The sequence below is a fragment of the Diceros bicornis genome, chromosome 38 (assembly GCF_020826845.1).
Source record: "Diceros bicornis minor isolate mBicDic1 chromosome 38, mDicBic1.mat.cur, whole genome shotgun sequence".
In the NCBI taxonomy this organism is placed as follows: domain Eukaryota; kingdom Metazoa; phylum Chordata; class Mammalia; order Perissodactyla; family Rhinocerotidae; genus Diceros; species Diceros bicornis.
In genome coordinates, this window is record NC_080777.1 from 5,012,109 (window position 1) to 5,033,747 (window position 21,639).

Consider the following 21,639-nt stretch of genomic DNA (forward strand, 5'->3'; position numbering starts at 1 on the left):
TGCGCACTTCCGGCCCCGCCCGCGCTGCTCGGTCGGATTGGCCCTGGCGGCGGCCCGTCGCGTCGCGCTGCAGAAGCGTCAGAGCGACGCCGCGCTCGGTCGCCGCCGGAGCGGTGAAGTGGACGCCGTTGCGGGCGTTCACCTGTGGGGGGCGACCCGGGAGGCTCCGTTCATCTGATCCCTCGGCCACCGGCGACTGGCTTGGCGTGACCTGGGCGCGGGGCCGCGCGGCGGAGCGGGCGGGGGCGGCGCGGATCTGACAGTCCCGTATTGGCGGGTCTCGGCGCCTCTCAGTCCGCCTAGGCGACCGTCCTCACAGGCCCGGGGCCGCTGGGACAAGAAGGGTCAGCGGGCGTCCGGGACGGGAGGGAGGGGTGCCAGGCGCTGCTGGGGGGGCTCGGGCGGAGCTGGTTCTAGAAACGGCTTTTGCCCCTACCCCTGCTAGGAGTTAAGAAGTGGAAACTCTTTAACTCTTATAAAAGCATATTCTAGGCTGCAGGGGAGAAACATACTCTGACACCCACAGCACACGCTTGTTTTTAAATTATTATTTCAGTGACCGATAGGTCGTTAGAGCTTCTTTTTCTGTGATTGGAAATAGACAGTGAATGCATCTCGTCACGTCTTAACTTCCTGGGGTCCTAATAGAAAGTGTGTGTGTTGAAAATAAAGGGACTGATGGTTTGGGGCGTAGGAAGGAGAATCAGATTTAGGCCAAAGCTCCCTGATTACAGATGGGCTGCCTGCAGCCCAGAGAGCGGAAGGACCTGGCCCAAGGTCACTTGGAGTCGGAGGCCAGCTGCCCGGAACCCGGGTGGACGGGTTCCCAGGCCAGTGCCCACTCACAGCTGTCTGGCTCAGCGACCCCGCGTAGAGCAAGCGACGTGAGCTGTAGTTCCACTGGCCCTCAGGAAGGAAGTGGCATAGTGCTCGTTCACCGCGCCGTGGCTGCTGTCGGGCCAGAGGGCCGGGGTCTCTGCCAGCCAGGGACCCTCCCAGCAGCTGACCTGTGTTTCTGTTGCAGATCCCATCCCTGCTCCAGGACAATGAGCTCATCCGGTCCGCACAGACCGTCACCCCCCAATTCTCAGGCTGTTGAGAGTTCTGTTCTGTACTGCACTGTCCGTGTACCTTATTAGAGCAGTTTTCCAAATGGTGGCTGGGGTTTGCAGTACTTCAGAGGGCTGAGCTGATGGCTGCTGTTCTGCCTTCAATGTCTTCTCCGTTTTTAATTAGTATTTATTTATTTATTATGTTTTATTGAAGTAACATTGATTTATAACATTATGTAAATTTCAGATGTACATCATTATATTTCACTTCTGTATAGATACTTCGTGTTCAACACCAAAAGTCTAGTTGCCATCCGTCACCATGCACATATACCCCTTTACCCCTTTTGCCCTCCGCTCACCCCCTTCCCCTCTGGTAACCACTAATCTGTTCTCCTTATCTATGTGTTTATCTTCTACATATGAGTGAAATCATACAGTATTTGTCTTTCTCCTTCTGACTTATTTTCTTTGGTATCATACCCTCAAGGTCCATCCATGTTGTTGCAAATGGCAAGATATCACCATTTTCTATGGCCGAGTAGTAGTCTGCTGTATACATATCCCACATCTTCTTTATCTAGTCATCCGTCCATGGGCACTCAGGTTGTTTCCAAGTCTTGGCTATTGTGAATAATGCTGTGTGAACACAGCGGTGCATGTATCTTTTCAAATTAGGGTTTTCAAGTTCTTTGGATGAATACCCAGAAGTCGAATAGCTGGATCGTATGGTAGTTCTATTTTTAATTTTTTGAGGAATCTCCATACTGTTTTCCATAGTGGCTGCAGCAGTATACATTCCCACCAGCAGTGCACAAGGGTTGCCTTTTTTCCACATCTTCCCCAACGCTTGTTATGTCTTGTGTTTTTTTTGTTTGTTTGTTTGTTTATAACTTGTCTCATTTTATTTATTTATTTATTTTATTTTATTTATTTATTTTTTCTCCTAAAGCCCCAGTAGATAGTTGTATGTCATAGCTGCACATCCCTCCAGTTGCTGTATGTGGGACGTGGCCTCAGCATGGCCAGAGAAGTGGTGTATCGGTGCGTGCCCGGGATCCAAACCCCGGGCCACCAGCAGCAGAGCGCGCGCACTTAACCGCTAAGCCACGGGACGGGCCCTTGTGTTTTTAATTATAGCCATTTTGACAGATGTGAGGTGATATCTCATTGGGGTTTTGATTTGCATTTCCCTAATAATTAGTGGTGTTGACCATCTTTTCATGTGCCTATAGGCCATCTGTATATCTTTGGAAAAATGTTCGGCTCCTCTGCTCATTTTTTTTTTTCTTTTTTTGTGAGGAAGATCAGCCCTGAGCTAACATCCATGCCAGTCCTCCTCTTTTTGCTGAGGAAGACGGGCTCTGAGCTAACATCTATTGCTAATCCTCCTCCTTTTTCTTCCCCAAATCCCCAGTAGATAGTTGTATGTCATAGCTGCACATCCTTCTAGTTGCTGTATGTGGGACGCGGCCTCAGCATGGCCAGAGCATCAGTCTGTCAGTGCGCGCCCGGGATCCGAACCCGGGCCGCCAGCAGCGGAGCGTGCGCACTTAACCACTAAGCCATGGGGCCGGCCCTGCCCATTTTTTAACGGGGTTGTTTTTTTGTTGTTGTTAAGTTATATGTGTTCTTTTTATATTTTGGAAATTAATCCCTTATCAGATATATGATTTGCAAATATCTTCTCCCAATTAGTCAGTTGTCTTTTCATTCTGTTGATGATTTCCTTTGCTGTGCAGAAGCTTTTTAGTTTACTGTAGTCCCATTTGTTTATTTTTCTTTTGTTTCCCTTGACTGAGGAGACATATTCAAAAAGATACTGCTGAGACCAATGTCAAAGAGCGTACTGCATGGTGTGTTTTCTTCTAGGAGTTTTATGGTTTCAAGTTTTGTATTCAAGTCTTTAATCCATTTTGAGTTAATTCTTGTGTATGGTGTAATGTAGTGGTCTGCTTTCATTCTTTTGCGTGGCTTTCCAGTTTTCCCATTTTTGAAGAGACTTTGCTTTCCCCATTGTATGTTCTTGGCTCTTTTGTCATAGATTAGCTGTACAGTCCATCACCTTAGTATAATCATCATTAGGATTGTAGTGCACTTCCTTCCATGTTATTTCCCTGCATAGGTTTTAACATAACTGTAATCTTATAGGACAATTCAGTATGTACAGTTCTGAACCTTGCTTTCTTCACCTAATTATTTTACAACCACTTTCCATATTAGGAAGTTTTCATTATTAAAAAAAGACATGCGGGTTAAATAAATTGCACAAGAAAAAGTAGGGGAATGATCTCTCTTGTATCCATCACTCAAACACAGCCAGAATATTTTACCTTTTTTACTAAATATTACATCAAACAATTGTTCCATACTGTTATCTAATCTTTAAAAACTAACAGTTTAAGAAGGAAATCCTGCCCGGTGGCAGCGGTTAAGTGTGCACCCTCCACTGGGCGGCCCAGGGTTCACAGGTTCGGATCCTGTGCACTGACGCACCACTTGTCAAGCCATGCTGTGGCGGCGTCCCATATAAAGTGGAGGAAGATGGGCATGGATGTTAGCCCAGGGCCAGTCTTCCTCAGCAAAAAAGAGGAGGATTGGCATCAGATGTTAGCTCAGGGCTGATCTTCATCACCAAAAAAAAAAAAAAAAAGGAGGAAATCCTGTCATATACTACAGTGTGAATGGACCTTGAAGATGGTATACTGCGTGAAATATACTAGACACAAAAAAGACAAAAACTTTAGGATTCCACTCACGTGAGGGATCTAAAGTAGTCAAACTCTTAGTAACAGAAAGTTCTGTTGAAGATGCATTGAGAGTTTGAATAAAATTGCTTTTAAAATAATAATAGTGATATTTTAAAGTTAACATGTTGTATTATATATCTGTGGACCTAATAAAGTTTACATATTCAACTTGACCAAAATTGTTTTAGGGGATTTTCTGCTTAGGGAGAAAGAGGATCATTTTTATTCATCACTAAATTCAGATATTTATTGTGTTAACCACTGCCCTTTGCTTAAACCAAATGTTAACCCAGGGTAGAGCTTTTCCTCCAATCTTAGTGCAACACAATTTCCAACAATTGCTTTTAGTGGAAATGAGTAGAAGAGCACCTTAGTGGGGACAGTTGCTCCAACACCTCTGCCCTTGTCAGTAGGAGAGGACTCTGCTGGGGGGGGTGGGGGCAGCGTTCGGGCCCAGGTGGGGAGAAATGGAAACTGAGGGCAGGAAACAGTTCGTGTAGCTGGAGCCCTGTGAGGCCCCCCGCCATTCAGAGGATGAAATGGACGTATTAATGTCTTGACAGCCACTGATTCACCATCGCTTCCAATTGTAAAAAGTCACAGTGGGAAGGGACCCTATCAGTCACCTGGTTTAGCCACCTGTTGATTCTTACAATCTGATGGTCTGGCCAAGAGACAATTCATTCTTTTTTTGATACATCCGGTAATAAGAAAGAGACTTTGACCCAAAACAATCACAGATCCAGTTTTTGCACAACAGCCTCTGGAATGTTTGGAATAAATAATTTTTCTAAAGTAGATGACTTTAAGATTTTTCGTTTGTAAAGATACTATTTTTGGCAAATGCCAGGGAGTTTTATTATTTTATTCTATCTAAGGTAGAGAAATATTTTCTAAATTGTATTTATGTTTTGGTTTGAAACATGATTTATGTCAAAACTTGTGTATGTGGTATTTAGAGTGTAACTTGAAATGTTTCATGGTTTTTATATTTTTTACAACAAATAGTTAAAAAAATTCGTACGTGTATCTTATTTAGTGACCTGGAACTAGTTGAAATGTAGGTGCTATAAACCATCTTAACTACTGATATTATCTTGCGTTTGTGAAGCATGAAATAGTTCACTTTATTGACTATGTCACTGGGGAGAAATGAATTTTCACTGTGTTTTATTGCACCTAGTCAGTGAGTTCCACATTAAAATAAATAGTTATGCTGTAATGAGACAAGAGATGGCCTGATGATTTCCCTATGGGAATGGGAGTAAAGAATTCTGGGCTGTGATTCCATCAAAACACCAGACTGACTTGGAGGACAAGATAGGCACTTCACCTCCCTGTGCCTGCATTTTCTCAGATGCAAAATAGATTAAGAAAATTGACTTTTACCAAAGTAGAGTGAGAAACAGTATTTGCCTCATGCTTTGAGACTTAGATAAATGCTGTTATATTTAAAAATCCCACGATATTTACTTATTTATTGAGACTTCTCCATATGGGGGAAGAGGATGCAAAGAGACTATGGGATGTCTGAAGGCACGTGGTAGCCTTGCAGAGGTGGGCCCCTTGTGTGGCAATGAAAGCAGTATGTTTTCTACAGGTCGCTTGCTCCACCATAATTCTCAGGAGGAGGAAGAGTCAAGCATCTCAGGGCCTTGGTCTTCCGGGTGCACATCTGCTGGCACGCTATGAAGATGAATTTACTATAAATGGCCCTTGAAGGCTAAGCTGGGGGATCTTCCTGCAGAGAGGTTTTATTCCCTTTGTGTTCAGAAATGCTGCCTAGGTTACTTTCCTATTATGACCTCCTTTTCAGCACATTAGCCCTCCTCTTAGATGAAGAAAAAAGATGATAACTTACTTTGCCTCATTCATGTTTACAGGAACAGCGTAGGTTTGTTTTGTTTGTTTCTGTCTTTTGAGGAAGAGGGATGCATTTGGTGGCTGTCTGTCACTCTCCCTCTCCTGTCAGTCCAGAGAGGCACGTAGGGAGATAGCAGAGGTGGAGGTGTCACTGCTAATCCACACCGCCTGTCCTCTACGCAGGGTCCAGCGTGCGGGACAAGGAATTAGATATGCCTAGCAGTTTAATACAGTCTCACCTCATTCCACATGGCATTTACAGAGAGGAGGCAGGACCAAACTTCTGTACAAACAGTTAGGTCCATCTGGTGGGTCAAGGAGGACATGTCTGAAATTTCAGCACCAGAGAGTGATTCTTTCAAGAGGAGGTGTCCTTACACAATATAGAACCAGAAGTGTTTACACTATTGGTGGAAAGAATAATAATCATAATAACAGACTCTCAAGGTTCACAAAGCACCTTCATGTCATGTTTCATGTAAGCTTCACAACCACCATGTGAAGAAGATATTACTGTTCTCCCTGTATGACAAATGAGGACTCTAGGGGGTGCATTTTATCCAGAATGTTTTAAACTATCCTTGGTTTAACATGGAGAATATATTGTGTTATTTTTCTAGGAGAAAGGCGATAGCTATTTTTTTTAAAAACTCGATCACTACAGAGGTCAAGTGGATTTTCCCAGTATGACTTTGGTGTAAGTGAAGAAATGGCAATGAATTCTTGGTCTTTTCAAACATGTCTGCTGTAATTCAGGGAATCTCTCTTGAATTCATTTTATTCTAGGTTGGTGACTTGAGTTTTCTCCTGAAGAAAGTAGGTCTGAGCTGCACTGTGTTCTCTGTATCAACTCTAAAATCTGTTCTGAACTGTGACTATTTGCTTTGCTAATCTGCAACTGAGAAGTGTGGGGACTTATGCTTGATGACAGTGATTCAGAGTCTTTGGATTCAAATGTGGCGTATATGTGTGTGGAAGTTTGCTAGACCTGCTGTAACAAAATACCGCAAACAGTGGCTTAAACAACAGAAGTTTATCATCTCACGGTTCTGGAGGTTAGAAGTACAAAATCAAGGTGATGGCAGTGCTGGTGCCTTCTGGTGGCTATGAGGGAAGGATCTGTTCCAGGCCTTTCTCCTTGGTTTGTAGATGGCTGTCTTCATGCTCACGTGGCGTTCTCCCTGTGTGCATGTCTCTGTGTCCAAATTTCCGCTTTTTATCGGACACCAGTCATATTGGGTTAGGGGCCACCCTAATGACTTCACTTTAACTTGATTGCTCGGTAAGTGTCGTCTTTCCAAATAAGTCACATTTGGAGGTACTGGGGTTAGGACTCCCCAACATAGCAATTTTGGGAGAATACAACTCAACCCGTAACTCTCTCTGTATATCCACACTATGTGTGTGTATATATATTGCACATACACACACACACACACACTATAGAGTATGGTTCAGTATTTGATATATTTCTGTTATATTTTAATATGTGGATTTAAATAATCATTGAGCCATCATTGCAAACATTTCCAGAAAGTAGTTTTTTCATCCTTACTTATGGCCTCATAAAGGTAACTAGTTTGTCCAGCACCAGAAATAACAGAACCACCTCTTATCCTCCGCTCTCCCCACCCCTCTTGCCAAATTACCAGAAGTGGAATTCTATCCTACTCTTCTTGTTTCTCTTTTTAATGGAGTCCAAATAAAGCATGGAGTTTAGTGAATAATAATGTATCAATATTGTTCATTAGTTGTGACAAGGAACCAACTCTAGTTGGACCATTGTCATGTAAGGATTAACAACGGGGAAAACTAGTGGGGTTATATGGGAACTCTGTGCTGTCTTTGCAACTTTTCTGTAAATCTCAAACTATTCTAAAATAAAAAGATTATTTAAATATTAAAAAACCTTTTGTAATATAAAATAGTCTCTGGTATATATTAACCAGTTCATCAGTGTTGTATTTAGAATCATCATATAATTGTACTGTTTTTGTGCCATTGCTTAGATATCTTTTTGTACAGAAGAACAGATTAGATGTGGCCTCTAGAGGACAGTGTTGGGTCATAGAAAGATTATCACAATCTGCCCAAGTTGAAGATGGACTTACTTATTTTTCTTCTTACTTTTTTTTTTTGTGAGGAAGATCAGCCCTGAGCTAACATCCGTGCTAATCCTCCTCTTTTTTGCTGAGAAAGACCAGCTCTGATCTAACATCTATTGCCAATCCTCCTCCTTTTTTTTCCCCCAAAGCCCCAGTAGATAGTTGTATGTCATAGCTGCACATCCTTCTAGTTGCTGTCTGTGGGACGCGGCCTCAGCATGGCTGGACAAGCGGTGAGTCGGGGCGCGCCTGGGATCCGAACCTGGGGCGCCAGTAGCGGAGCACGCGCACTTAACTGCTAAGCCACGGGGGCCGGCCCTCTCCTTACTTTTTAACCACAAGACCTCTGTTTATTCGTCATCCCTCTTAAAAAAAAAGTCAAAGAAAATTTATGCCTCTTCTGCTCCCCTGATTAGTCAGAGATCTGCTTTAATTTACTATTTTTGTACGGTTCTGGCTCTACACAGATCTGACAGGCCAGAACAATCTGCAGCTTTCACCCAAGTGTTCAGAGCACCGACGGCTGTGGAAGTTGTGCGGGAGCCGGGGGAGTGTCATGGGGCACATAATCTGTGTTTGTGATTCTCACGTGATGGAGAGAGTGCTGTAGAGTTGAACTCCCTGTGGAAAACTAAAAACAGTTTGTAGATTGATGAGGATGCTCATGAAATAAAGATTGCTTTTGATCTTTCAAGGTTGAGACTCTTTGCTCTATAGTGGTTTATTGGGGGTCAGGGGAAAGGGAAGCAAACCATTGTTCTAGCTTCTGGAGCAAATTTCTGGAGTAATCAGAATAGAAACTCAACACTTTAAAAATTATCCCTCCAGGGCCGGCCCGGTGGCGCAAGCGGTTAAGTGCGCGCGCTCCGCCGCTGCGGCGGCCCGGGGTTCGCTGGTTCGGATCCCGGGCGCGCACCGACGCACTGCTTGGTAAGCCATGCTGTGGCGGCGTCCCATATAAAGTGGAGGAAGATAGGCACAGATGTTAGCCCAGGGCCATCTTCCTCAGCAAAAACGAGGAGGATTGGCGGATGTTAGCTCAGGGCTGATCTCCTCACAAAAAAAAAAAAAAAAAAAAAAAAAAAAAAATTATCCCTCCAGGGCCGGCCCCGTGGCTTAGCGGTTGAGTGTGCGTGCTCCGCTGCTGGCGGCCTGGGTTCGGATCCCGGGCGCGCACTGACACGCTGCTTCTCCGGCCACACTGAGGCCGCATCCCACATACAGCAACTAGAAGGATGTGCAGCTGTGACATACAACTATCTACTGGGGCTTTGGGGGAAAATAAATAAATAAATAAAATTATTTAAAAAAAATATATCCCTCCAAAGGTAGTCTCCTGAGATTGACATTTTATTTTTAGGAGGCCCCTGGCATTGGGAGTTACAGAGTGCTACTCAAGCACATCAGAGCCATATGAACATTAATTTGCAAAATGCTCGCCTTGGACCTAGAGGCAGCTGAAGACAATTGTTCATGTATTGATGGCTCAAAAATTCTGAAACATGTCATTCTGTCATTAGATGGATGACATTTTCTGCTGATACTGGAGTCTGAGGTCTCTACTCATACTAGGTGAGAATCTCCCATAAATATTAAAAAATAGTTGTCATTGGGATGACAGTGTGTTCCACATAGCAGCAACCTGTAGATTTCTTATTTTTTGCTCAAAGAATAAATCTGTTAAAAGCTCGTCTGTTGAATTGGGATCTATGAGCCTTTTAATAGGATTTTTGAAAGGGAGTGGAAAATTTACAGCCTCTGGTAAATAGCCTGACATGAAGTTAAGATCAATGGTGTTGTGTTCAGCCACACCATCCAAGTTGAACCTCTGGGCAGGAGTCTTTCTCATTCTCATCTAATAAGAACCAAAATTCTTATTAAGAGCCAGGAACCAAAAATTCTCTTTCTCAGCTGTAGTGTTCTCTTAATTAGTGGTGGTATAACAAAGTTCCATTGGCCATCTAGGTATTTAATAAATATTACGATGATTTGATATGTACCTCGGTCCTTGGGAGAAAGATTGTTCCCCTAACCTGGTCCCTTATCCAGTGGTCCTTATCTCAGGGAGAAGCATCACTCCATCCCCTCTGTGCAAGTCAGAATCTTGGCAGTTGTCCTGGACTCCTCTCTCTTTTCTCATCTTTGCCCAGAATAGATGCAGCACCAGGTCCTATTGATTTTACTTCTTAAATATCTCTTGAAACCATCCCCCTTTCTCCCTGGCCACCACTCTAACGCAAGCCCTCATGATATCTGCTTAGACCGCTGCAGAAGCCACCTCACCACAGCCAGTGTGATCTTTCAGACACATCTGTAAGACCTCCAGTGATTTCCCACTGGTGTTAGGATAACGACCAAAGGCACTTTCATGGACGATAAGTCCCTGCGTTGTCTGTTCCCTGTCTCTCTCTCTCCAGCCTCATCTGGAAACATTCTCCTCTTTGCTCCCTGTGTTCCAGCCTCCTGGCCTCCGCTGTGTCACACGGAAATTAGTGCCTGTAATTTCCTCCACCTGGAGTCTCTTCCTTGCTGTCTCTGATTACCTTCTCCTCATCCTTTATCCATCAGCTCCGGTGTGATTACCTTATGACTGCCTTTCCTGATCTCCTGGCCTAGATAAGTCTCCTCTCCTCTCTGCTGTAATTGACCCCATGCTCCGCTCCTTCATTGTGCTTTCATAGACTTATTGTTAGACACTCAGCTTTGTTGTTTTTTTTTTTTTTTGTGAGGAATATCAGCCCTGAGCTAACATCCAATGCCAATCCTCCTCTTTTTTTGCTGAGGAAGATCGGCCCTGGGCTAACATCCATGCCCATCTTCCTCTACTTTATATGGGATGCCGCCACAGCATGGCCTGACAAGCAGTACGTAGGTCCACACCTGGGATCCGAACCTGCCAACCCCGGGCCACCACAGCGGAGCATGCGGACTTAACCGCCACGCCACCAGGCTGGCCTTGCTTTGCTGTTTTTTGATCAGTATATGTCTCCACTACAGAATATAAATGCTGTGAGCGGGGCCCTGCCCACATATGCTCATCATCAACTCCCCAACGCTCGGCACAGTGCTTGGAAAGAGTAGCTGCTCAATATATTTGTTGAGTGAATGGCGGCTCTTGTTTATTGAATGTTTAAGTAGCAGAAGAACCACCCACTGGATACATTCAATTCGAAAAATTTCTTCCAGTGATGGAGTACTGCTGGAAAGAAGGTAAGAAAGTCAATGTAATTCTTAAGGTAAAGTAATGGTTAGAATTACCTTAATTTCAAACACTTGGCTTTTTCACTTTGTATATTATCCTCAACCAACATTTATCCTAGGACAGCTTCCTTCTAGCTTCTCACTACACTTCTGAACTGCCACTTGCTATGCGCTTAGAAATAGCAACCACTTTAGTGTTAATCTAATAAGCAAAGGGTAATTAAGGGGCAAATAAGCTACAAAAAGCATAAATCGACAACATTCTTATTCTATTTGGAATTATCGATAATAAGTAAGAATTATCCCTAATTATTTTTCTAGAGAAAGTGTAGCATCAACTTAACATAGTTGGTTTATTGGAGGCATTTTGTTCCCAGATAAATTGATTTCCATAGTGATGAAAAAAAGTAATAGATAACATCAAACATGCCAGTGATTTTAAACTACGTATTTCCTGTGGGTATGGAGTGCTTTCAACTTTCATATCTAGAAATACAAAAAGATTTCAGTGGGGGAAGTATTATTATCGTAGTGTGTTAGTAGCTTTTGTTTCATTTTATGTGGTAATTTGTTATGTAAAGACTGAGCTGCATACTGTGGCATTTACTCCTTTTATTGCATAATTAGATAGAGACCAATTCCAGAAGATACCTTCGATCTTTTGAGGTGTGTAAGCTCCAGATTTTATATAAATTTATATTTATATGAAAAATTCATCATGTGGGATTTATTCACCAAACAAAAAATATATCTGTCTTTTCTTTTCCTGTAGGTCTTAGATCCAGCTAAACATGGGATCCTTTCACCAGAAGAACTGATCAAGATATGACTGAAGAGGGTAAGAGTGATTTATTACTTATCTTATGACAGTGACTTATTTAAGTGATTAATAATTTAACAACAATTATGCAAAAATTCTAAGGAATACTTTAAAGGCAATCATTCTGGTTAAAAAAACTTATTTACTGTTCCTGTTTTGGTTTTAGGGTGGTTTCTGTTTTGTGGGTGGTAAGAGGACAAAGGGTAGGTTAAGGGGAGATGGATGTTGCCTCATGGGATTTTGTAAAGTGTAGTGATACTTCTGTAAACTGAAGTCATCCCATTCACTTAGAGTATTTCCAGAATAAAGGTCTGCCACCTGGAAAATGTGAGCTGTCAATCACTATAAATCAATGCTTGTTACCAGACTGAAGATTTGAATTATATCTAAAAATTCCTTTTTAAAGAATTTTCAATGAGTGAAGTTACAGACAATATAGCCTCAACTGAAGATGAGTTCACACGAGAATTTTTAGTTCTTTTTGCTAATGGAACCATATGTATTTGATTTGAACTTGAACTACACACACACGCGCACACACACACACACACACACACACGCATAATACCTGCACCCTTACATGTGCAAATGTATTTCCTTTAGGAATTCTCTCTGTTTAGGCTGATGTGTACATTTGTTTTCCCTGAATGGCAGGAGCCTAATGGACGTTCTCTTGAAACCATTCTCTCACTGGTCACCTCTACTTCTCCAATGCAAAGTTAGAGTTCTGTCTCTTTTGTTCAGTTTGCTGGTTCACAGATTGAGTCCTGAATGATTCAGAGTTGCTCATCCCTTGGGAAAGAGTCAAAAGTGCAAGTAATTTTGAGTAGGGAAGAGTAAGACTGCGTCTCCATGCACAACTGGTTTGACCATTTAGACCGATCCACCATTGGGTGAGAATACAGGGGATGAGAGTAAGATGACATGCCAGTCACAGCTGCCACCCAAAAACTCTTACGATATTGTTCAGTTCTCTTAGGATTAACTTTGGTGGAAATGTTAGGACTTTCAAAGCATCAGCCTCTTAATCCTAAGGATTAATTTCAGAAAAGTAAATCCTAGATTCTATCAGGCAATATGAATTTAGTCAAAATTTCCAAAACAGTTCAATAACATTAATATGGTGTACCTACTGTGTGTAGGTGAGGGGTACTAAGTGCAGGGAGAGGTAATGGTAAGAAAAGTATAATATCCTTTTCTCAAGGATATTATAGTCTTATTGGGGGGAATAAAACTTATTAAACAATTCACAATATAAGACAATAGAACAAAGTGAGTATCGGAAGATCAGTGTGGGCCGGACCAGCCTGGAAAGATGGTCTGGGAAGACTTAAAGAGAAAGTCGATTTCTTAAGAAGGGAGAACTGCTATGAATGAGTTATTGAGAGCAGCGGTAAAATCTTATGCATTGTAGCACCTCCACACTGAGTGAGTCTCAACAAATGTTTGTTGAATTAATGAATGAATGAGTCGACGAAGGAAGAATGGGTGAAGATGCCGATGAGAGGGAGACATAGATTGATAAAACAGTATGAACAAAAACTGGGAGATGGGAATGAGCACGCCGTTTTGGGGGCCTGTGGGAAGACAGGGCCCAGAGGGTCTTGTTGGCAAACAGTAGGATATGACTCAAGATAGATGTACTGGGACAAGATGGTGGAGGCCTGGGCTCAGGAGTTCAGAATTCATCCTGCGGGCAGTGGAGAAGCATGGTAGGGTTTTGAGCAGATGAGTCACACTGTGCAAGAGGGATTGTGGGACGGTTAATGTGGTGCTGGTAGGTTTGCTAGATGAGTGAGAAAGAGGTTAGACTAGGGAGACCAGTTGGGAGGCTGTGTCAGCATTTTGAGGTACCCTAATAAGGGCCTGATCTGGCAGTGGCAATGGGAATGGAACGAGATTGATCCAACAGGACTGTGTACAGCAGGATCCGTGGGTCGTGATGAGTAACAGAGTGCAGGGGACAGAGATGGGAGCCGAGTCCAGGCAGCAGGCTTTGACCTGGGTGATGGGTGGGATGGTAATGCTACTGACTGAAATGGGGAGATTGGGGACAGGCTGCAGTGGAGGCAGGGACAGTGCAGCTTTTCACACCATCCCCAGAGTGTTCATCAGTCTGAGAATATGCATCCTGAATGCCCAGGATGTCGTATGATGAACATCATACATCGCACGGAATCACGTTCCTACACAATAGGAGTCCACATATGTCCAGGCATGTGTACTGTGTCAGACGGTATTTGGCAGCAGGGAAGACTTCAAAAAAAATTTTTTTAAACAAACACAAGTTGCTGCCAATGTGCCAGGCAATGTTCTAAGTGCTATTTAACTAATAACACTTTAATCCTCATGACAACCCTGTGAGATAGGAGTATTATTATCATCTCCATCTTACAAACAGGGAAACTGAGGCACACAGAGGTTAAGTGATTTGAGCAGGATCTTAAAGCTAATGAGATGGCTTAGCATTGGAACCCAGGCGTCTGACTCCCAAGCTTGTGCTTTTAATCATTAAGCTATTGTCCTCCCATCCTTAATCAAATACTACATACCTCTTCCTTGCCAAAGGAAGCAGTGAGACCAGCTTCTGTATTGTACTGTGAGCAAGGCCTTGTTCTGAGCAGTAGAGTGTGGTCATTGAGTTCATGGACCTTGAGCTGGATGCTGGCGTTCACATCCAGCAATTCCACCCCCTGGCTGGGGCAGGCTGCCTTGTTTCCTTGTGTGCTGGTGTCCTCAGCTGTAAGTGGGGATGACAGTGCTAACTCTCCTGAGGTGTTGGGAGATTAACTTAGTTAATATATGTGAAGCACTTAGATCAGTGCCTGGCACACGGACGTTCTCAATAAGTGTTTGTTTTGAGTATTCTTTTAAGGACTTCCATGGTGCCCATCAAAGTTCATTTGCAGTGGATTTAGTATTTAACAATCAGGTATAAGAAAGATTCAGAATTTGTCTTTCTGGGCATTTTTGGCATTCTTTGTTTTCTTAGGATATAAGCATGATTTCAGAAGAACGTGGCACATTCTCCTTTGACAATGCTATCATCATTGTCATCAACATCCCCACTTGAATGATTTCTGTATTATTAACTGAATTCCAACTTAGAATGCATTGTTTGTAGAGGCAGGAGACTTCAGCTCAGAAGGAAGGTATCCTCAGTCCTTGGTAACTTACTTGTTGGGCCAAGACTCTTTGGGGGAAAGGTGGTGATGTGGATGTTTCCATGTTTTTAATATCAGGACAGAGTTTTATTTCAATAGTCAACGTCTTTCCAACATTCTTCCTGAGTTGGCTTCTCATCTTGGTAAAACCAATATCCAAGATGGCCCTCAGCTGTTACCTGAATCAAACTGAAGCCCACAGATTTTCTATCCAACTTTTGGTTTCATTTGACAGCAACACTGAACCAAACTATAACAAAGAGGACTGTTTTGAAATGGATGATGAATGGCATCTGTCACTGGGTTCAGCTGGCATCACTAAGTTGGCCAGACCTGGTTAGGGAATATTCAGAGATGTAATCATTACAGTTTCAAGTCTCTGTTATCTGCTCTGCAGCAAGTTGGCATAGCAACCATTTAATCCTGTCTTCATATCCTTACAAAATATAATGATTAGACTCCCTATAAAACTGGGACTTTAGGTTAATCCTTTGACAATTTCAATGGTTTTAATGTAAATAAACAACCTTATTCATGATGTCCTTATGTCTTCTAGCTGTTTTGGCTGAAATGATCAATTTTATAGGTTGCTTGAGCTATGATTTTACTGCAAGGTAAAATAAGTCCCAAATCTGCCTGTGTACAACAGCATACTCTTTGACCCTCTGGACTGTCATGATGTACTGGCTCTACAGCCCCAGAGAGAGTAACTAGCGACACAGTGGGGGTTTGTGGAGCTTCATGGCAATTAAGCTAGCTAGTAGAAAGAGAAAGAAAAAAAATCAGAAAATTATAAATGGTGAATTTCCCTTCTTGTCCCTCCAAGGTGAGCCTTTTTCTCTGGAGAAAATGGAAGAAATGTTGTCTGCTGCAATTGATCTGGAATCGAATTCAGTTCATTTCAAGGATTATACAACAATGATAGTGATAGATGAAAATTAAACATTTTAATGACTTAATTTCTAATTGAAAGGATAATTTTAAAAATTGTTCACCGTTGTTAATTTCACATTTTATCTTATAATTCCTACATATGATAATGCCTTGTGACAGCTATTTTAATATATTGTTTTTTAAAGTTGATCATAACAATTTAAAACTATTTAAACGTTTAAAGTATTTAACATTTTAACTATTTAACATATCAACATTTAAGCTATTTAAGACAACTTAATAATTAAAATTTTGTTTAGTATGTCTAGCCTCATGGAATGACAAATTGCTGATTATTTTGAAACTATTCTTAAAACTTTTAACATTATTTATGGATCATTGTTAATTTTCTACAATAAAACTCAGGTTACCTTCAAATTAATTAAGCTGACAAAATGAAGAATAACCCAAGGTTTGACATATCAAGATCTTGGGAGGGGGCAGAATGACCACAAATTGAAAATGAGTAGCAATGTGATGGAAGCTTCTTCTTCTTTTTTTTTTTTTTGTGAGGAAGATTAACCCTGAGTTAACATCCGATGCCAATCCTCCTCTTTTTGCTGAGGAAGATTGGCCCTGAGCTAACATCCGTGCCCATCTTCCTCTACTTTATAAGGGACGCTGCCACAGCATGGCTTGACAAGCAGTGCGTCGGTGCACGCCCGGGATCCGAACCTGCGAACCATGGGCCGCTGAAGCAGATCGCGCACACTTAACTGCTACGCCACCGGGCTGGCCCTATGAAAGCTTCTTTTTTAAACAACAACAGACACTTCAGCAATCTGAATGTGGAAGAAGAGTTATTGAAATGAATATTAATAATTCCTCATGAGTACCAGTTACAAATCTCATCTGAGGTTATAATAACGTAGTGTAAACATTTAAATGTGCTGATCCAGCACGTTACCACGATGGATTAGCTAAAGGAGTTAAGATGATTGAATCTACAGAAGACTGAATGGTAATGTGAGGAAGTGGCATTGTATTCTGGTCTTTAGAATTCTTATCTGTTCAGAATACCTATCATGGGAATATTGTCCTGAATACTGAGTCAGAATTTCAAGAAATGTTATGGTGTGCAGGAGGTACAGCTATTGAGAGAGCAGAGTATAGTTATCTGAGCACAAGGAATCCCAGTGGAAAAAGACACGAGGACTTCAAGCAAAGGGGAAAATAAGGTAAAGGAAACAAATACCTTTCCATCACCTGTGCGTTCTTTCATACACACGTGCACACATGTGCATGCACACACAGTGATCTCTATTTAAAGATGCTTCCCCACTACATGTGTGTATATACATACAAACATTTAATGTTGCTTGTGTGTCTTCCTCCTAGGTAAGCAGTCTTGCCCCCAGAGAGAAGGCTGTTCCCCAAAAGACTGTTAGTCACAGTTCATTCATCATGAAACATGTACTGAGTATCATTAGGTAATGCGCAAAGAACTGGAGTTGCAAGGTGAATCTGTCCTAATTGAGGTTACACTTCAGTGAGGGAGACCTGCAGATCAGTCAGCAGCCCCAGCTCAGACAGGGGCGTGTCTGGGTACTAGGGAAGTGCATAAGAGGGACAGCTAACTCAGCCTGGGAGGAGCTTGCTGAGAGATGAAAGATTCTAGTGAGTGGAGAAGACTTTCCAGAACAGATGACACCTGTCTTAAAGACGAGTAGTTTACTAAGTGGGCCGCAGGACGCAGGCGATTTCAGCAGGGGAGCAGCAAGGACAAAAAACCTAGAGGTGTAATGAAACATGGAACAATTTGGGAATTTAGAGCAGTTTAGTATGTTTGGTGTGTGGGAGATTTGGGGGACATGGTGAGAAGATGGAATTGGATTGGCAAACAGGAGCTGTGTCATTAAGGATATTGAGTTAGGTGTACAGTTTGGGTTTCAGTGTTAGGGTTTGGACTTCTGAAGATCATAGAGAAAGAAAGGTCATTTGTAAATAACATGGAAAATAGACTGGAAGAGTCAAGACTAGAAGGAGGGAGATGAGGTGTTAGGCTATTTGGTTGGTAGGAGGAAATAGACTGGGAAAAGTCGAGCGTGAGTGCCAGGTTTCTGGCTTGGACAATAGGTGAATTATAGCCATTCATTCAAATAAGAAATCCAAGAAGCAAGTCGGGGTTGGTAGGCAAAGTGATGAGCTTGGCTGTGGACATCTTGGAATTGAGGAGCTAATGGGACACCCAGGGGGAGACATCCAATAATCATTTGGGTCAATAGGAGGAAGATGTGGCTAGAGACATGGATTTTGGAGTCCTCAGCATGTAAGTAGTAGTTATGCCTTAGAAACAAAAGAGAAGAGCATCAACAGAACCATGGGGAACATCAGGATTTAAGGGAGAGAAGAGGAAGAGGAGCCCCCAAGAGACTGGGAAGGAGAAGCCTGAGAGGAGGGAAAGCAGGAGAGAAGTATCTTGGAAGCCACGGTAGGAGAGAATCTCAAGAAGGAGGCAGTAACCAAGCATATCAAATGTCAGAGGTGAGGTCAAGTCAAAGAAAATGTCCATTAGTTTTAGCAACAAAGAGTCCATTGATGACCTCTGCAGGAGCAGATTTGGTGAAGTGACAGGGTACAGAGTTCAGAGCGCTGAGGAATGGATGGATATGAGAAAGTAGAGCACGGAGGACAGGTTACGTGGCAGTGAAAAGAAGGAGAGACACAGGGCTGGAGAGAGACAGCAGGTTGAGGGAGTTGCTTGTGGAAGATGGGACCACGCAAGCATGTTTATATTCAAAGGGCTGAGGGCCAGCAGAGAAAAAGTTGAAGACCCTCAGGAGGTTGGAGAGGCCAGGTTCTAGAACAAAAAGGAGGTTGGCTTTGGGGTGGGGTAGAACAATGAATCAACTTATGTTGTCCCTACCTAGTGGCCCCTCTTTCACTTTTGAGTGAGGAGGAAGGTAGTAGGTGACACAGCTTGAGGAGCATGGTAAAATGTGGAAATACTTTTTGTGGGAAATGGGAGACAGAGTTCAGAAAGAGCCTATGTAAGAATTTTCAAGAAATCCTGGAGGATTTTGTTCAGTAACCCAGGCTCAAGAGCAAAAATGGTGGATTGTTGTATTGATTCAGAGTTAGGGTTTTGTCATCTGGGTGAGATGGAAGGATCAGAGGTCAAAGGAGTTGAGGAATCCCCGAGAAGGCAGTTGTAATGATGGTCTGTGAAGTCTAAGTCTAGTCTATAGGATAGGTACAGGTAGGAGGGGCTAACAGATGGAGAGAGAGGGGCCAGGGCCTCAGGACCTCTAAAAGGGCAAACAGCTTGTGTGCTGGGAGCAAGGCATGATCATCTTTCCTGCCGTCCCTGAGTAATAATATGGTCTGCTTGAAATTTGACTTCACTGTGTTCTTCGAGCATCCTTTTATTCACCTATGTTATTCTTATAATTAATAATAATAGCTAACATGTGGACTGTTCACTACGTGCCAGGCACTGTTCTAAGTGTTCTACACATATTAACTCATTTAATCCTCACAACCACCCAGTGATATGGGTACTGTTATGTTAGCCCCATTTCACAGAGGTGGTAACAAAGTTACTCAGCTACAAGGGGTTGTATTCGTCAGTTTTTGCCAGGTTATGTTGTGATAACAAATAACCCCAAACCGTAGTGGCTTACTACAATAAAAGTTATTTTCTGTGCATGTTTTATGTCACCTGGGGTCAGCTGGGCCTCTGCTTCACGTGTCTTCTTCATCAGTTCATCTATACTGTAAGTAGGGTGGACACGTGTCCTGGTTTACCCAGGGCAGTCCCAGCCCACACTTGTCCTAGCAGAATTATTAGTAGATCTCCCTTTCAGAAGTGTCCCAGTTTAGATGATTAATATGTGGTCATCCCGTTTAAAAAATAGTGAATAAAAATGATGGTGAGGAATCATCACTTAGGGAAGGTTTTATGAAAAATAACCACGGAAGTGTAGTAATGGAAGGTATTTCTCCCTTCACTAGGTTCCCAAGGTTATGCCAGGGTCAAATCCAAGTGGAGAACTGAAGTGCCGCTCCCTTAGCCTTGCATGTTAGAATCACCACCCAGAGATGGGTATGAGCCACATGCCCTTAGGCCAGGGCGGAGAAGTATGAGGAAGGGGGCGTGGTGACCCTCAGCATTCACAGACAGGCGGCACACTGCAGCTGGGAAGGAGGGTGGCAGAGACTGAAATACCCTTTAAGGTGGAAGCATACCCAGGGGCATATCATTCGGCAGCAGCGGCCGGCACCAACATGTAGCCTTAGAGTGTGTGCCGGCACCTAATGCATAAACCCAGGCACGGGCTTGTTGGGAGCACACAAGACCGCTCTGAGTGATCTTCTAGAAGCCTGTTACCCTGCATAACCCTGGTCATCCCAAAGAAATGCAGTCTGGTGAATTAGCCCCAGTCTCTTCAGAATCAAATGGTGACATATTCTCTTTCCGCGGAGAGGCTCCCATCACAGAAGGATGCCTCAGGATTGGGCACCCCCACGTCTCACCTTCTAGAATTCATTCAAAAGTTCCGACTGATGTCAGACTTCACACCCTGTCTCAAGGAAGTTCTATCTCTTTAGTAGACATAAGAGTTAACTTTATGGAATACAATTAATTTTTTATCTTTAGCACAAATTTGTCTGTTTTTTTAAGTCCACCAGAAAGCGCAACACAGGCTTCCCACAGAATTCTCATTTTATCTCCTAGTTGCAGAATAAATGTAGCATATTTGCAAAGGGAATGTTTTTCTTTATACTCAAACCATTTCAATTCATATTTTCACTCACCTACTTAGCCCTCAACATCCAGTTTAAATCACAGTGGCGTTTTCTTGGCAAGAAGCAGGCTTGGTCTCTTGTACAGAAAGTGTGCTTATCCTTAGGACTCCAGCTTCTGCAGGGCCTGCCCTACCCACCAGCTCTGCCGGGCCCTGTGAAAGGCAGCTCCTGCTCACCCTCTGGGCTGCCCAGAGTGCAGGCCTGGGAGTCTGGAGACCTTGTGGCTCTGAGCCCTGCTTTGCCTGTGACTCCCTCTGGGCCAGGCGCATCCCTCCTGTGCACCTCTGACTGAAAATAGAGAGCCCCACTCCAGTCCCTCTCCCACCTTCCAGAAGCAGTGCAAATTCAGTCCCCTTTGCATGCACCCAATGTCCACGTGCCAAATGCTAAGAGAAAAAAAACAATGTGCGAGCCAGCAGGCTAGTCGGGATGTTCGCTGGCAGGATTACTCTCCGGAATGGAATGTGTTTAGATCTCTCCTTCCTACCTGCTTTCCTTGCCCTTTTCTACCTGCTTCCAGGGAAGAAAGTCCCTGTGTATACAGCCAATTCCTTGTGGAAGATCAATGTCACTACATTGCTTGATAGAAATGCAGCCTCCTGGGTCCCATTCCAGACCCTCAACAGAATCTCCAGATGTGGGGCCCAGGAAGCCACCTTTTTAACAGACATCGTCAAGGGGGGTCTTATGCACACAGCCGTGTGAGAACCCCCATCTGGGGCAGTATCATATTGTGGAAGCAGGATTTGGAGCTGGGCTCTGCCGCTGGCTGATGAGGTGATTGGCGCAGACATTTCATATTGCTGAGTCTCTGCGTCTTGATTTAATCAAAGTGGAAAGAACACCTACCTTACAGGGCTGGTGTGAAAACTAAATGAGATATTAAAAGTGAAAATTCTTTAAAGGTTATGAGGTATGATATCAATTATTATTTATAGGAAATCAGCTAGGGAGGGAGGGAGAGGAAAAGGGGAAAGGGGCGAGAGAGAGAGAGAGAGAGAG

The 21,639-nt window shown here is 43.1% G+C and overlaps 1 long non-coding RNA gene across 1 annotated transcript; it reads left to right on the forward strand.

Annotated features, from left to right (window-relative positions):
• Nucleotides 1-523: 523 nt before the first annotated feature.
• LOC131399380 (uncharacterized) lies at nt 524-16,003 on the forward strand. The gene is made up of 4 exons (XR_009217122.1): nt 524-1,106; nt 10,909-10,980; nt 11,744-11,809; nt 15,782-16,003. It is a non-coding gene; the product is annotated as an uncharacterized LOC131399380 (long non-coding RNA).
• Nucleotides 16,004-21,639: the final 5,636 nt, after the last annotated feature.